We start from the raw sequence: 18,111 nt of genomic DNA, 5'->3' as shown, positions 1-18,111 counted from the left end.
CCTTGTATCAGCTGCAAACCAGTCCAGTCGAGTGCTGCCTGCTGAGCAGCACTGACCAACACTGCCTGTGCCCAGGCTTTTATGTCTGAGGCCCCATTATGATGTCATGAAGCTGGCTCTGGCTGCTCCTGAGGGCTCCACTATGACACGCGCAAAGTTCCGTCTGAACTTTATATAAGACGGTGCTGCTCTGTCAGTCACTCAGTGTTGCCTGAGAGGGCAACACTGCAACAGGCGGCCGCCAGGCTGTCTTTTTTTGCACAGCTAGTTGCCTCCAGGAGGCCACAAGAGAGAGACAAGGGACTGCAAAATGGAAAATAGGCATCCACCAACTCTACAGACAACTTCTTCTCCTTGCTCCTACAACCTCCATCCTTGCACAGTTTGTTATTCTTCCAGGTAACATAGTAACAAATCCAAATTGCTGCTCTCTTTGTAGGCAAGCAAGGGTTTGTTGCAACTGCAATTCTTACTTCTTTGAAATGTAGGGAGGACACTTCATTCATTCCATCACATCCATCTAGTGTACACAGGTAGGCCCATTGTGGCGGGCGGGTGGGCGGCTGCTTTAATGGCTGCTTGCTGTTCCCCTACTCCACTCCACTATTTGACTGTGGTGCTGCATCAATCAGTGGCTGGTTTAGGTGCAGCTCTTTAAAGGGAATGTGTTGCCAGAAAAACATGTTTGGTTTTTTTTAATTAAACATTTAGTGTGTAGGTGATTAAACATTGTTCAAATTTTTTTTATTTTTTTCACGAGCCAGGAAATATTATAAATTAGATTCTAATTTATAATATTTCCCATTGCTGGTCACTAGATGGAGCTATTCCCAAAATTGCAGCATTGCAAGTGGTAAAGCAACCACATTGCTTTTTGCTGCAAAATTGGGTAAAAAGCCCTCGCTCTAGTGAGCTCTCAGCATCCCCCCTCCTTTATCCTGGCTAGTGCCGGGATAAACGAGGGGTTTGAACGGTCTAACCTCCTACACTGTGTGTCGCCATTTTTTGAGCTAACACACAGTGTAGTAGGTTTACATACAGTAGTAAACGTACACAAACACGAACATACATTGAAATCTCTTACCTGCTCCTGCCGCCGCGGCTCCCTCCGGCCCATCCGCTCCGTCTGCTGCCGCTGGTCCAAGTGGCAATTTCAAATTGGACTGTGTGGGAGCGGCGCATGCGCAGTTCCCACACAGACGGCGTACACAGAAGTGGATGGGACGGGAGCCGTTCGCAGTCCCTATGGGACTGTGGCTGCCGTATTCCATGTCTGTATGTGTCGTTAATCGACACATACAGAAATGGAACAAAAAATGGCAGCCCACATAGGGAAGAAAAAGTGTAAAAATAAGAAAAAGTAAAACACAAACACACAAATAAATATAAACGTTTTTAATAAAGCACTAACATCTTTAACATATAAAAAAATTTTTTGTGATGACACTGTTCCTTTAACTTACCTAGGAGGGAGGGCGGAGAGAAGACAAGGAAGGTGAATGAGCTGTTCCAAATTGAAATGCTGGAAACACAGAAACACAGACGACACAAAACAAGAGGTGGCAATCTATTAATTAATTAATTGCATTTAATAAATTAGCTCATTATCACAGACGACTGTAATAATGCATTGTCCAACAGGTGTTGAAATAATTCGATTAAAAGGAGATTTGCAATGTGCAAGATAAAAACAATGGCAAACACAAAAAGGACTTTTGGAATCTGATTTTAGAGAACACATAAGGAAACTTATGGCAACTTTTTTTTTTTTTTTTCTAGCCCGAGCCGTGCTTTCTATCACCCAAGTGCATAAAAAGTGCACAAGGATGCGGTCTATCGCAGCCCTTCTCTTAAAAGAGAGAGGCCCCGCATAACCATTCCCTGACCCTCCAAACCATAGGCCTAGAGGATCAAGGATCGATGATCCCCCCCCTCGCCGAAGCTTAGGGAGACCCAAACACGCTCCTAGGCTTCTACCTGGGCTGCCACCCCAGTGTCCACCTAGGAGCCTGCATCAAAGGTGCACCTCCCCTCCGAAGAAGGGAGGCCGGGTTGCAGGGGAAAACGGAACCAGAAGGCCACACATTTTCCCCCTAGACCTCAGGAGGGTCCCAAAAGGGCACCACATCCCAAAATCCTTGTGACAAACGTGACAAACACACAGTGAAAAACAAAATTAAATAAGTGGATGTGCGCTGTCATACAGCCTGGACATCCGCCAGGTATAAAAAATTCCTCATCTCCCAGCCAGAAGGCCGAGAGAAAAAAAGGTGTGTGCTTAGAAGTGTGAAAGAAGAGTGCGTGCAAATGTGCCTTCACTCAGTGGGATCCCACCCCCAGTGAGTTAGGATAAAGAGAAAAGAACCACGGCGCCACTTGGTGTGGATCAAAGAAGGTGGAGGTGAGAAAAGGAGGAGATAGATATGCTCACCGTGAGGTTAGGAGAGTTCAACGCTGGGGTCCACGGGGTAGCTGCTGCCAGATCCGGGCCGGTTACCGAAGTGACCGCTTGGGTACGAGAGATGCAGGTAAAAACAAAAGGATCTATGTTGGCGCTGCTGCTTAATGTGGACAAGGTACAGGTCCAGAAGTCAGATTTGAGTTTTGTAAACTGTTTAATTGCAACGCGTTTCAACGCCGAACTGGCGTTTTCATCAGGCATAGTATTCCCAATTGTAAAGCAACTGCACTTGTCCAGATTGAGTTTAAATGCTGATGCATGGCAGAAGAATTCCGTGGTCCTAATTGCTCTCTGAAGAGCCACCTGTGACATGCAGAGAATGGAAATATCGTCCATGTAACCCATGACCTTGACTTCATTTCCTCGACCGCCAGGTATAGGAACGCCTCTAACTATTTTCTCCTTTCTCATCATAGATAAAAGAGGTTCAATTGAGCAAATAAATAAAATTGGTGACAAGGGGCACCCTTGCTTGACTCCTGAGTGCAGATAGACTTCTTTTGTTAAAGAGCCATTAACCAAAATTTTACTGAAAGCATTCCTGTATAAAAGTGCAATTTGTTGAATAAAAACGTCAGGAAAACACATCTTCTTTAAAACTGACCATAAGAACTTGTGCGACACTCGGTCGAATGCCTTTTGAAAGTCCAGTGAAAGTATGGCTAGGTTTTGTTTCCTTTCCTTCTGATACACTATTGCATCTCTGATGGTATTAAGACACTCTGAGACACTTCTTCCAGGAACTGCACATACTTGTTCCGGCTGTATGACTTGACTTAAAACCCCCTTAAAACGATTTACTAAAATTTTGGACATTATCTTGTAGTCTGCATTAAGAAGCGTGATCGGTCTCCAGTTCTCTAAATTGGATCTTTCTCCTTTTTTATATAATAAGGATACCAGGCCACTTCTCCAGGATACAGGTAGCTGACTACACTTAAAGGCTTCTTTGATGACACAATAAAAATCAGCACTTAAAATGTCCCAAAATTCCCTATAAAATTCGATCGGTAAACCATCGGTTCCTGGGGTTTTCCCACACAGAAAACTTTTAACAGCAGCGTTGAGTTCATCAACAGTAGTTTCCCTGCATAGCAGCATTTGGTCAGTTTTTGATAAAGTGCAATCAAGTGAATTTAAAACATCTTCAGTAAAAGAAGCATCAATAGGCTTTTCGTTAAACAGGTCTTGATAAAATGTCTGAGCTTTGGATAGCATACCGTCAGATGAAGTTTCGCCATCTAGTTCTATGATCATTTCTTTAGCTTCGACGGTTTTTTTAAAGAAGAATCTAGAACATTTTTCATTTTTTTCTAGTATCTCAATTTTTGAGTTGAATATTATTTCTTTACCTTTACTCTCGATTTCTTTTGCAATTTGTTCCTTTAGGTTGGTGATTAAATCTTCCATTTCAACACCAGCACTCCTGAGTTTATAATATGTCTGCAGCTTGGTGTTAAGCGTTTTGAACCATTTCGTTTTTTCCCTGGCTCTGATGATGCTTTTTTGGATGAAAAACGCTTTGATCTTGGCTTTGCTGTGCTCCCACCATTCTAACATGGAAGAAAAAATTTTCTGTACATCTTTGAGTTGGTTGAAAAGAATCTTAAAATCTGCTCTTATTTCAGGGTTTTGTAGCAATGTGACGTTGAGTCTCCAAACTCCTCTAGCTTTGACAAGTTTGGATATCTGCAATTGTGCTTGGATCATTTTATGGTCTGAAAAAATATTTGCGTTTAGTGACACAGACTGCGGTGCAATTTGACCTGAAGTGAAGAGAAAGTCAATTCTGGATTTGACGTTAGCATTTTCCCAGGTGTATCCGGGGTCATCTCTATGTATGTCTCTCCAAACATCTTTTAACCTGAAGTCTGTCATCAGATCTTTTAATTGTTTCTCTGTCTTATCCCTTCTAGGTTCTCCAGAGCTCCCCTCACGACTTTCTCCAGATATAATACAATTAAAGTCTCCACTTACTATCAGCGGAGAAGAACCAGGCAAGTAATACTGTATGGTCTCTAATAACTGTGATCTTTCCTCTTTGATGGGCGAGGCATATATGTTCAAAAGTCTTAAGTCTACACCATGATAGCTCACGTTGGCAAATAAAGCTCTTCCCGGTATGACTTCTCTGAACGAAGTGATTTTAAAGTCCATAGATTTGAACAAAATCCCTACTCCTGTAGATCTTACCTCATTATCTCCAGACCAGATGGAGCTGCCCAGAGACCAATCTTGTCTTAGGACAGAATAGTTGGGGTCATGATCTATACCACATTCCTGTAGAAAAAAAATGTCCGAATTTACTGTAGACAGGTATGAAAATAAAGCAGCCCTTCTGGATGGGCCCTTCAAGCTCCTCACATTCAGTATAGAGATTTGGATATTATTTGTCATCAACCTTGGATATTTTTAGGCCGAACTACTCTCAGAATCCGACATAAATCCCACTAGTGGGCTGGGAGTTGTGGCGACATCTGAATCCGAGAACTCGATGTTAGCTGGGTCAGAATCAGAAGGTGGCGGTTTCGCCGGAGGCGGTTCAGCATTTGGCTCCACCGGCTTATGCCTGTAGCGAGGGAAATCTGATCTTTTGACACAGACACCTGGGTCATCATCAACTGGTTTCCTTTTCCTCTGTACTTCCAGATGCATAACATCTTCATCCAATTTTGGATCCTGGGCCACTGCGGAAGGTTTTTTCACCGCTTTCACCCCAGATCCAGCAGTTTCCATGGACTCAGCTTCATCCGGACCAAAAGGACACTCTGACCAGTCAGTTGAAGCACCAGCAACAGGCAATTTTCCCTCCGACGGAGGATCAGCTTTAGGCCTCTGCTCAGCTGTTGAGGGAGGTTTGTCAGAAGCCGGCTGCCTCCTCACTGCTTCAGCATACGATCTGATCTTCTTCAAGGGACAGTCTCTAAAGGTGTGCCCCGGCACCAGGCAGATGTTGCATGTGACCTGATTAGAGCAGCTGGCAGTAGCATTCCCTTTTTGGAAGCACTTCCTGCAGGTCGCCCTTTCTTCAGGGCACATGTCAGCGACATGTCCGAACCCCATGCATTTGCGACAGTACCTTGGCATATTCCGGTAAAACAAACGACCTCTGTTGTTGCCTATGTTAAATGTTGAGGGAGGATGATGGAATCCCTCAATGCCATGTTCAGAACTGTCCTCTTTAAATTTGACGGAAATTCTGTACTTCCCTGTCCACAGCTGTTCTTCGTTGAGGATTTTACGAGGTTCTCGGACAGAAGCAAAATGTCTCTGCAGAAATTGGGCTATGTGCTCCAGGGGCACATGCGGATTGCTCATATGAACAACAAGAGATGTTTCACCTTCTGAGTACAAGGCCACAATGAGGAGTCCTTTAAGATCTTCATGACTCAAGTTCTTCCGGATGCTTCCATATAGCTCTTGGCAGGCTTGCTCGTTCTCCAAGGTAAGGGTGTAGCGTCCAGGGGCATCCTGAAGCGCAAGAATATTCTCCCTCTTCACCTTCAGAACGTCAATCAGAACTGTCCTCACGAAAAACCTCAGCGAAAATTTCTCCTTCTCCTGCTCTCCGAACTCGAACTTGAAGGTGTTCTTTATCCTCAGATCAGCTGGGCCTGCGAAGCGCACCGAAGCCGCCATGGTAGTCGTATTCGCCATAACCTCCCCGGGCAAGGTTGGTCGCCTTCTTTGTCCCCTGGCTCACCCCTAAAGCAGCAGGTGGCTTAAGCTGGTAAACCAGCGATGCCACAAGGCCAAGGGCGAGCACACAGACGGACCTAGTGACTAACCCCTTGAGATTAGCCAAAAGGCCGAGAAGCGATAACCCCAATGTGCCGCGCGTTGCCCGAGCCTGCCCAATACTGCTGTTCACCCCTTGCAACGATTCAGCCTACTCCTAGGCAATTCCATGGGGCCCTGCCGGCTCACACACTCACACAAGCACAGCTAGGCGGGAGGTGAATAAAGGCCGGAGAGGAAGCTACACAGGATTTGCTTCTTTTGCTTGCACCCACTGGCGTAGCTATAGGGGTCGCAGCGGTCGCAATTGCGACCGGGCCCCGAAGCCAGGGGGGCCCACGGCCCCCCGCACCACATCAATAAAAAGTTACTATAGTAACTCAGGCCGCGGGCCCCTGTTACTATAGTAACATACTTTACTTACCTTCCTGGTTCCGGATGGCAGCGGAGGTCCTGACGTCAAGCGCTGTGTGCAGCGCATGATGTCAGAGCGCTATGCGCCGCACACAGCAGCGAGACGACAGAACAACCGCCGCGGCCGAAGAGGAAGGTAAGGTTAGCCCTGACTGGCGGGGTCCGACTCCCGGGACCCGCCAATCAGCTGTTTTGAAGGGGCCGCAGCACTCGTACGAGAGCTGCTCCCCTTCATTCCTGTCACACTGTGAATCGGTGTCGGCGATTCACAGTGTGGGCGAGTAGTGAAATGAAGGGGAAGTAGCTCTTGTACGAGTGCTGCGGCCCCTTCAAAACAGCTGATTTGCGGGTCCCGGGAGACACATCAGCTATTGATGGCCTATCCTGTGGATAGGCCATCAATGTTTAGCGACTGCACAACCCCTAAGCCTACGATGTATCAGGCTTAGGGGGCCCATGAGACAGGATCACAGATTGTGTGATCCTGTCTGCTGGGCCCTGTATCTAAGCCAATCACATGGTAGGCTTAGATACATGGCCCATGCGTGATCCTGTCTGCTGGGCCCTGTATCTAATCCAATCACATGGTAGGCTTAGATACATGGCCCATGTGTGATCCTGTCTGGTGGGCCCTGTATATAAGCCTACCACACTGTAGGCTTAGATACATGGCCCATGCGTGATCCTGTCTGCTGGGCCCTGTATCTAAGCCAATCACATGGTAGGCTTAGATACATGGCCCATGTGTGATCCTGTCTGGTGGGCCCTGTATATAAGCCTACCACACTGTAGGCTTAGATACATGGCCCATGCGTGATCCTGTCTGCTGGGCCCTGTATCTAAGCCAATCACATGGTAGGCTTAGATACATGGCCCATGTGTGATCCGGTCTGCTGGGCCCTGTATCTAAGCCTACCACACTGTAGGTTTAGATACAGGGCCCCAGCACACAGTAATCTTATACTGTATAAGATTACGGTCTGCTGGACCCTGTATCTAAGCCTACGTTGTGGTAGGCTTAGATACAGGGTCCCACAGACAGTATCACACATGGGCCCTGTATCTAAGCCTAACACGTGTTACTAATCGTTTTTTTGTGTGTTTTCTTACAGGTTCGGTCGTTGGACTACGGTGGATTCCAGGACTACTTCGATGACAGCTTTTTTCTTATTATCAATAAAATGGTTAATGAGGGCTGTGTGGGTTTTTTTTTTATTTCAATAAAATATTTTTTCTGTCTTTGTGTTTGTTTTTAAACTATATTACTACCGCCTTAGTAATGGCCGCCGGCTGATTGACAGCATCCATTGCTAAGGCGGGGCTTAGAGTTAGCCGGTGCAGAGGCGAACACTAACCCCCTTTATTACCCCGGTACCCACCGCCACCAGGGGTGCTGGGAAGAGCCGGGTACGATCCAGTACCTGACCATCTGTAGTGATGGTCGGCCACTGGGGTGGCCGCAGGCTGGTAGTATCAGGAGGGGAAAGGCCAAAAACAGTGGCCCTTCCCACCCTGGTAATGCTAGGCTGCTGCTGCTTTATTGTATCTGGCTGGTTATGAAAAATGGGGGGGACCCCACGTCATTTTAAAAAAAATAAAAAATAATTGGAAAGAACGATGTGGGGTCCCCCCCAATTTTCATAATCAGCCAGATGCAACACAGCAGCAGCAGGCAGCATTACCAGGGTGGTAGGGGCCACTGTTTTTGGCCTTCCCCAGCCTAATACAACCAGCCTGCGGCCACCCCGGTGCCTGCCCATCACTACAGATGGTCGGGTACTGGTTCGTACCCGGCTCTTCCCAGTACTCCTGGTGGCGGTGGGTACCGGGGTAATAATGGGGGTTAGTGTAGCCTCTGCACCTGCTAACATTAAGCTCCGCCTTAGTAATGGAGATTGTCAATCAGCCGGCGGCCATTACTAAGGCGGTGATAATAAAGTTTAAAAAGATACAAGCACATAGAAAAAATATTTTATTGAAATAAAAAAACAACCCTCATTAACCATTTTATTGAGAATAAAAAAAACGCTGTCATTGAATCCGAAGTCCAACAACTGAACCTGTAAAAAAACACAAAAATAATCAGTAACACATAAAGAAGCAAAATTATTATTCTTACCTGGCCTGGGTCCAGCGCTGGAGCCGCAATGTCAGCGTGCTGGGCCCTGTATCTAATCCAATCATGTGTGATACTGTCTGCTGAGCTGTGTATCTAATCCTATCATGTGTGATACTGCCTTCTGAGCCACTGTATCTAATCCTATCATGTGTGGTACTGTCTGCTGTGCCACTGTATCTAATCCTATCATGTGTGATACTGTCTGCTGGGCCACTGTATCTAATCCTATCATGTGTGATACTGCCTTCTGAGCCACTGTATCTAATCCTATCATGTGTGATACTGTCTGCTCAGCCACTGTATGTAATCCTATCATGTGTGATACTGTCTGCTCAGCCACTGTATCTAATCCTGTCATGTGTGATACTGTCTGCTCAGCCACTGTATCTAATCCTATCATGTGTGATACTGCCTTCTGAGCCACTGTATCTAATCCTATCATGTGTGATACTGTCTGCTCAGCCACTGTATCTAATCCTATCATGTGTGATACTGTCTGCTCAGCCACTGTATCTAATCCTGTCATGTGTGATACTGTCTGCTGGGCCACTGTATCTAATCCTATCATGTGTGATACTGCCTTCTGAGCCACTGTATCTAATCCTATCATGTTTAATACTGTCTGCTCAGCCACTGTATATAATCCTATCCATAGTTGATAGGGTCGTAGTGCTATAGATATGCTATGCTGTCTCCTATACACACATTTTTTTTGGGGCGGACACATATATGTATTGGGGCTATTTCCCTGACATTTTAAGCCCTGAGGGTATGTTCACACGGCAGCGTCCGTTACGGCTGAAATTACGGAGCTGTTTTCAGGAGAAAACAGCACCGTAATTTCAGCCGTAATGGCATGTGCAGGCGTTTTTCGCTGCGTCCTTTACGGACGTAATTGGAGCTGTTTTTCTATGGAGTCCGAGAAAAACGGCTCCATTAACGTCTGAAGAAGTGACAGGCACTTCTTTGACGCGGGCGTCTTTTTTACGCGCCGCCTTTGGACAGCGGCGCGTAAAAAAAAATGACCGTCGGCACAGAACATCGTAAGACCCATTCAAATGAATGGGCAGATGTTTGCCGACGCTTTTGAGCCGCATTTTCGGACGTAATTCAATGCTAAAACGCCCGAATTACGTCCGTAAGTAGGGTGTGTGAACCCAGCCTTAGTGACGCCCCCGGCTGCTAGTGCTGCATTGTTGGGTCACTTAGGAGACCCAGCGATGTAACTGAAAGCTGCGGACCGTCGGCCATGAGAAGTTTGCGGGGGGGGCCCAGTAAGAATTTTTGCATCGGGGCCCATGAGCCTTTAGCTACGCCCCTGCTTGCACCACAATGCAGTGCTGAAAGAGGAGGAATCTACATAAAAACGCCTTCCTGGCAACGCCCAAATGTCCTCCTGCCGTGCAAATACTGGCAGCAGCAGCAGCAGCAGCAGCAGCAGTAAGTGCATGCCCACAGCCACCCCTTGTTCCTTCACAACTTGTATCAGCTTTAATCCAGTCCAGTGCTGCCTGCTGAGCAGCACTGACCAACACTGCCTGGGCCCAGGCTTTTATCTCTGAGGCCCCATTATGATGTCATAAAGCTGGCTCTGGCTCCTCAGGGCTGTACTATGACACGTGCAAAGTTCCGTCTGAACTTTATATAAGACGGTGCTGCTCAGTCAGTCAGTCAGTGTTGCCTGAGAGGGCAACACTGCAACAGGCGGCCCCCAGGCTGTCTTTTTTTTGCACATTTATTTGCCTCCAGGAGGCCACAAGAGGGAGACAAGGGACTGCAAAATGGAAAATAGGCATCCACCAACTTTACAGACAACTTCTCCTTGCTCCTACAACCTCCATCCTTGCACAGTTAGTTATTCTTCCAGGTAACATAGTAACAAATCCAAATTGCTGCTCTCTTTGTAGGCAAGCAAGGGTTTGTTGCAACTGCAATTCTTACTTCTTTGAAATGTAGGGACGACAGTACATTCCATCACATCCATCTAGTGTACACATGTAGGTACATTGTGGCGGGCGGGCGGGCGGCTGGCTGCTTTAATGGCTGTTTGCTGTTCCCCTACTCCACTCCACTCCACTCCACTATTTGACTGTGGTGCTGCATCAATCAGTGGCTGGCTTGATGGCTGGCTCAGGTGCAGCTCTTTAACTTACCTAGGAGGGAGGGCGGAGAGAAGACAAGGAAGGTGAATGAGCTGTTCCAATGTGAAATGCCGGAAACACAGAAACACAGACGACACAAAACAAGAGGTGGCAATCTATAAATTAATTGCATTTAATAAATTAGCTCATTATCACACATGACTGTAAAAATGCATTGTCCAACAGGTGTTGAAATAATGGGATTAAAGGAGATGTGCAATGTGCAAGACAAAAACAATGGCAAACACAAAAAACACTTTTGGAATCTGATTTTAGTAAACACATAAGGAAAGGGTGCACCGGTCCTGGAAATACTGCAATACCAGGTCAATGTGTGGAGTGGACAGAGCAAGCTCTATTTCCATCTCCCTGTTCTAAAAATCCATTTAATATATGGTCCCCAGATAGGGGACATATCAGATATTAAACTGATAAGAACAGATTTTTTTTTTTTTTCAGTTGGCTACCCCCTCGCGGGGGTGTCAATGATTTATTTATAAAAATTTCAATTTTACAATAAAACACATTTTAGTTACATAGATAAATACAAAGAATTTTTACATTGTAACAATAGTAAAATCAAATTTTCATAAAATGTATGTAGAGGGACATGGGGCAAATCTTTATTTATTTGGAGTTCCAGTCAGTCACAAACCATTTATTTAGAAGGGTGGCATTCCTTTTTTTGTCTAGTAAAAAATAAATATACATCTCACTAAAACAAAGACCTAAAACATCATCAACCGATAAAACGTCGTGCTTAAAAAGGAGGATGTTCCTGGCCTTCCATAGAGCTTCTTTGGCGCAATTCATCGTCTTCCATGCAATTATCTTCTGACTCGCGGTTGGGCATCCAAAAAGTCCATATAAAATATCTTCATAGTTTAAGTCCTTTAGGTCCGCCATCTTCACCAAAAGAGGGAATATTTTTTTCCAAAATTGTTTTGCAAAGTCACATGTCCAAAAAATATGTCTTATAGTTTCCTCGGCCTGGCAGCCTTCCCTCGGGCAGACGGCAGACCTCGCGAATCCTCTTCTGTACTGGAATGCCCGGCATGGAAGACATTGATGAACGCAGCTCCAGGCCAGGTCCATCTGTGCATTAAAAAGATAAAACACATTAATCATTTTGAAAATAAAAGCACATCGTTGCGTATTAAAATTCTCTACATTGCTGACCGTCTCGCTCTCTCTCAGGTCTTTAATTATTTTTTTGCCGTTTTTAAGCTCGTTCACGGTCTTCCCTTTTAAATTGAAGAGAGCCACTATTTTTTCTAAAATTACGTAATTCGCTGGTAATTTAAAAGCGTATGGTGAGGATAAAATTATGTTGAACCAACCAAACCTCCGCATAAAAAACCCAGTATTAAAACGTAAAAAGTAAGACCAATAGTGCTCTTTAAAAAGGGAATTAAAACAGAAACTAAAGAACTTAATTAAAAGAAACCTATTAAAATCAGGGAAATCTTTGCCACCCTTTGGTTTGGACTTTATTACCGTTTCTCGTTTCAATTTCTCCATCCTGGAACTCCAAAAGAAGGTAAAACATGCTTTTGTTATTTTTCGTAATAAAACTGTTGGGGGAGGGAACACCATTCTCGTGTATAAAAGAAGGGGTAAAATGACCATTTTTATGATTAAAATTTTTCCCTCCATAGTGAGTTTCCTCATATTCCACATACAAATTTTATTGTTTACCTTCTGCGCCACCATGTCCCAACTTATAAAACCATTGTCGTGCTCACTGAAGGAGATACCTAAAACTTTAATAGTATCTGACACAGGAACGGGTACGTCTCTAAAAACCATGCTTCCTATGCTTAAAATATTACTTTTGCTGAAGTTTATTCTAAAACCGGAAGCACAGCAATAAAACTCAATTTGTTTTAGGGCTTTCTGAAGCGAGAGGGTGTCCCTACAAAGTATCGCCACATCATCCATGTACCCCACTGCTTTAGCCTCTATGCCGCCACCCCCCGGCAGGGGGACTCCACGTATCTGTTTGTCCCGGCGTATTGCGCATAGCAGAGGCTCTAGTGCACATATGAAAAGCAGTGGGGACAAGGGACACCCCTGCTTCACCCCAGAGTTTAAAAGAACGTCCTGTGTCTTAAAACCATTTACTAAAATTTTGCTTGTGCAATCTTTATAAAAGGCTTTAATAGATAATAAAAAACCTTCAGGTATACCCATCCGCTCTAAAACCTTAAAAAGATAAAAGTGCGATACTCGGTCGAAAGCTTTTTGAAAATCTATGGATAAAATGGCTAATTTACCTTTTCTAGATTTTGTGTCTTCAATCGCATCTTTTATTAAATTAATATTATCCCAGATGCTGCGGCCTGGCACCCCACACACCTGGTTAGAGTGTATGATATGGGGTACTATGGCTTTTAAACGGTTTGCGCATAGTTTTGCCATTATTTTGTAGTCACTATTCAGAAGGGTTATTGGTCTCCAATTCTCTAAAACTGCGATGTCACCTTTCTTGTATAGCAAGGAGACCTCACCCTTCCGCCAGGACTTAGGCAGCATCTTGGAATGAAAGACTTCGGTAAAAAGGTTTAAGAGATCATCTTTTAAAATGTCATAAAATTTGACATAAAACTCGCTGGGTATACCGTCCGGGCCAGGAACTTTACCTGCTTTAAAACTCTTCACTGTTTCTAAAATCTCCTGCTCCGACAGTTCCTGCAATAAAAAATTCTGGGAGACAGGGTCTAAAACAGTGGTAATCTCCTTCAGCGAGTCACGCATAAAATCACGATCCACAGTTTTCACATTAAAAAGGTCAGTATAAAACTCATGAACTTTACTTAAAAGACCCTGTACATCCGACACCCCATCAATATTTTTAAGAATAGCTTTTTTATTGTTCATTTTCTTAAAAAAGTACCTGGAGCAGGTCTCGTTCTCTTCCACGTGCTGTACTTTAGAACGAAATATAATTTCTTTACCTTTCTGCTCCAGGCACTGAGCTATCTCTTTTTTTAAGTTGGCGATGTCGTCTTGTACCTCTATCTCGTGTTCTCTCATCTTGTACAGGGTCTGTAGGCGGGTGTTGAGAATTTTAAAAAAAGCTTGCTTCTCTCTGGCTTTCGCCACGCTTTTTTTAATAAAAAATTCTTTTATTTTCCTTTTCATTTTCTCCCACCATGCGGTGATGGGAGCCCGTGTGTCTCTCACCCGCCTACTCTCTTTGTAAAATTCAATAAAATCTGTAAAAACCTGTGGATCATCTAAAAGGGAAACATTTAACTTCCAGGACTTTTTACTAATAATGTTATTAAAATCACGCTTTACATAAAATGATAAAAGCTTGTGATCGGAAAAAACATTGGTTAAAACTTCACATTTAAAAGGCAGTAGATTCTCATTACAAAATATAAAATCTATCCTGGAGCTACAGGTGGCGTTGCTCCAGGTAACGCCGGCTTCCTCTGGACTGCTCCTGTTACATTCTTTATAAACGTCTTTTAATTTAAAATCACCCACCATATCTTTGAGCAGTCCAGAGGTCTTGTCAAAGTTTCTGCTTGTAGCGCTGGTAAGCCGGCGTTCCCCCCTCAGGATACAATTAAAATCACCTGCGAGGATAAAAGGCTCAGTCGTGTTAATAAAAAGAGGTAAAATCGCTAACATTTCTGCTCTTTCATTTTTATCTGGTGAGCCGTAAAAATTTAAAAACTGCCATTTCACACCGTCAATAAAAGCCTTAACCAATAAAATACGTCCTGGAAGAATCTCTTGGATAAAATCGATTAAAACGTTTCCCTTAAAAAGAATGGCGACCCCTGCTGATCTGGACTCGTTAGATCCAGACCAGACTGATGGACCATACTTCCAATCCTCTTGGTATTTATGGTACTTCATCGTATGGGGAATGCCGCACTCCTGCAGGAAAAAAACAGAGGCTGCCAGGCCAGCTAAAAAGCTGAAGAGAGCAACCCTTCTAACTTTGGACTTGGCGCCCCTCACGTTGAGGGAGATTCCCTTTACTTCTGACATTGTGGAGATTAAAATAGCGTCTTGATTTTAAAATAATAAATATTCGTGGAACTTAAAATCAGACATTTCCTCCACCAGCATTACCAGAACTCTCGTTTGCGCTCATATCCCCACCCTCGTCCGAATCGCCTGCAAAGAGGGACGAAAAGGGAGAGGAACTACCTTCACTGAGAGCCGTGCCAGCAACTCTTATCTCGTACAAGGGGAGCCCACTCTCGCTTAGCGTCACCTGGGTCTCCACTGGGTGACCACGTAGGTCCATTTCGGGTGGGTCCCCCAAGGGCCCCGCCTCTCCCCCCAGGCTCTGTTGACGCCGTCTTAGAGGGGGAAGTTGCGCACACGGCGGGGTGTCCGGTATCTGGGAGGGAACAGTGCCCACCCTCCTCACCAGGTCAGGCGAGGAGGTGGTCCTAGGAGGAGCCTCACTTTTCTTCACGTATGTGTCCATCTGCTCCTCCCCTGATTCCCTCCTACCAGCACGCTCCTGTTTTCCCTTTTTTCGGGGACCCACCGCTACCCAGTTCTCCTGCTCGGAGTCAGACTCCTGAGACCCAGGTACAGGAGCAGGCCCGGCACCCACTGGACAACCAGCCCTCTGGGATGACACAGTATCATTGGTGGCCTGCTCCTTTTCCGCCTTTCGCTTAGCTTGCCTTTTGTCATTGGCGCTGGGCTCCTTCCTTTCCTCAGAGGTGCTGGCTGCGAGGCACCTGCTTTGGCTCCATTACTCCGCACCACTGAAGCCCAGGTGCCTCGCTGCTCCTTCGCGGCCCCGGCATGCTCCTCTCCCCGGGGGTGGGACTGGTCTGCTGGTGGAGCACGTGGGGGCGCCTCGGGTTGCTCATTTTCTTCGCCTCGGTACCTATGGGGACAAGAATAGTACAAATGACCAGTTTTTTGGCAAAAATTACATTTTTTCTCTTGTGAGCACTCTCTCATATTGTGCTCTTTGCTTCCACAGTTTCTACAGGTGACATCGCAGTTAAAACTGGTATGTCCATAAGTACCGCAGGCCCTGCAGAAGTTTGGCATCCCTGAAAAATAGAGGTCGCCATTCACATTTCCAATTTTAAAACGAGCCGGTGGTAATCTCGTTTCCTGGGTGGAGGGGTCCTTTATCAATGTTACTAAGAACTTCCACTTGACGGTCCACACTCCACACTCGTTCATAACTCTCCCCAACAGTTTGACATTCTTGAAGTAGGCAGCTAAGAATGCTGCTACTTCCATATCCTTCACATATGGGGAGTACATTTTAATCACCACGAGTTTCGTAATTTCGAAGGCATGTTCTACTACCTGGACTCCCGCTACCACGAGTTCACCTTTTCTCCTCTCAGCTCGGTCCATGGCATCACGGAGGATTCCTTCTCCCATAAAGGTGACATCGAAAATTCCTCGTTTCGGGTAGTCCTGGATTGCCAAAATCTCGTTCTTGTGGACCGCCAGTAGTTCTTCCAAGATCTTGTGGACCAAGAATTTTACGCCACGTGGACCGCCTCCACCCTCTGCCACGATAAATCGGGCAGAGTTCCTTAGCCGGGCATACACCGGCACCGCATCTGGCTCGCCTGCCATTTCCGTGGCCAGGCCGAACCGCACAGCAAAAAGCTGCGCCCTATGGGGTCCTGAGACGTACCAAAGGGCTGGGGGGGGATCGCAACTCGTTGCTCAGGACTAAGCCTCTCTCCCAAATAGCAGCACGGGGGTGAAGTCCAGGCGAACCTGGACGATCCCCCGAGGCCGAGAGAGAGGGTACCTGAGCACCTTCTGACTAAAAACCTCCTGTATAAATACACTTGGTCTTAGCCAAAAGGCCGAGAAGCGATAACCCCAATGTGCCGCGCGTTGCCTGAGCCTGCCCAATACTGCTGTTCACCCCTTGCAACGATTCAGCCTACTCCTAGGCAATTCCATGGGGCCCTGCCGGCTCACACACTCACACAAGCACAGCTAGGCGGGAGGTGAATAAAGGCCGGAGAGGAAGCTACACAGGATTTGCTTTTTGCTTCTTTTGCTTGCACCACAATGCAGTGCTGAAAGAGGAGGAATCTACATAAAAACGCCTTCCTGGCAACGCCCAAATGTCCTCCTGCCGTGCAAATACTGGCAGCAGCAGCAGCAGCAGTAAGTGCATGCCCACAGCCACCCCTTGTTCCTTCACAACTTGTATCAGCTTTAATCCAGTCCAGTGCTGCCTGCTGAGCAGCAATGACCAACACTGCCTGGGCCCAGGCTTTTATCTCTGAGGCCCCATTATGATGTCATAAAGCTGGCTCTGGCTCCTCAGGGCTGTACTATGACACGTGCAAAGTTCCGTCTGAACTTTATATAAGACGGTGCTGCTCAGTCAGTCAGTCAGTGTTGCCTGAGAGGGCAACACTGCAACAGGCGGCCCCCAGGCTGTCTTTTTTTTGCACATTTATTTTCCTTCAGGAGGCCACAAGAGGGAGACAAGGGACTGCAAAATGGAAAATAGGCATCCACCAACTTTACAGACAACTTCTCCTTGCTCCTACAACCTCCATCCTTGCACAGTTTGTTATTCTTCCAGGTAACATAGTAACAAATCCAAATTGCTGCTCTCTTTGTAGGCAAGCAAGGGTTTGTTGCAACTGCAATTCTTACTTCTTTGAAATGTAGGGACGACAGTACATTCCATCACATCCATCTAGTGTACACAGGTAGGTACATTGTGGCGGGCGGCTGGCTGCTTTAATGGCTGTTTGCTGTTCCCCTACTCCACTCCACTCCACTATTTGACTGTGGTGCTGCATCAATCAGTGGCTGGCTTGATGGCTGGCTCAGGTGCAGCTCTTTAACTTACCTAGGAGGGAGGGCGGAGAGAAGACAAGGAAGGTGAATGAGCTGTTCCAATGTGAAATGGCGGAAACACAGAAACACAGATGACACTGTTATGGTATAAATATACATATATAATGTATTTGGGACCATAAGGAGTGAAATGTTATAAAGGAGAACATGTGTTACAATATAATGGGTATTTTAGAAAGGTTAAGAGGAGAAATAGTTTGCAGATGCTCTGCCGTCCCTTGAAAATTGCAAACAGATGGTGGTCAATCACTTGACCACCCCCCTAAGCATAAAGGAAACATAAGGGAATACCTGGTGCTCCACCAATGAGCTATATGGGAAAGGAAGATGTAAGGCTTGAACATACCGATGACTCATATGTTATGGAATGTTCTTTGTTCGTCTGATGCTATAAG

At 45.7% G+C, this 18,111-nt stretch overlaps 1 pseudogene; it reads right to left on the bottom strand.

Moving 5' to 3' along the window:
* Positions 1-11,162: 11,162 nt before the first annotated feature.
* LOC142654336 (U2 spliceosomal RNA) lies at positions 11,163-11,365 on the bottom strand (annotated as a pseudogene).
* Between the last annotated feature and the right edge of the window lie 6,746 nt (positions 11,366-18,111).

This window comes from Rhinoderma darwinii, chromosome 5 (assembly GCF_050947455.1).
Source record: "Rhinoderma darwinii isolate aRhiDar2 chromosome 5, aRhiDar2.hap1, whole genome shotgun sequence".
NCBI classification, from domain to species: Eukaryota; Metazoa; Chordata; class Amphibia; order Anura; family Rhinodermatidae; genus Rhinoderma; species Rhinoderma darwinii.
Note: the sequence above shows the minus strand (reverse complement) of the source record. Positions and strands in the feature narration are given on the sequence as shown.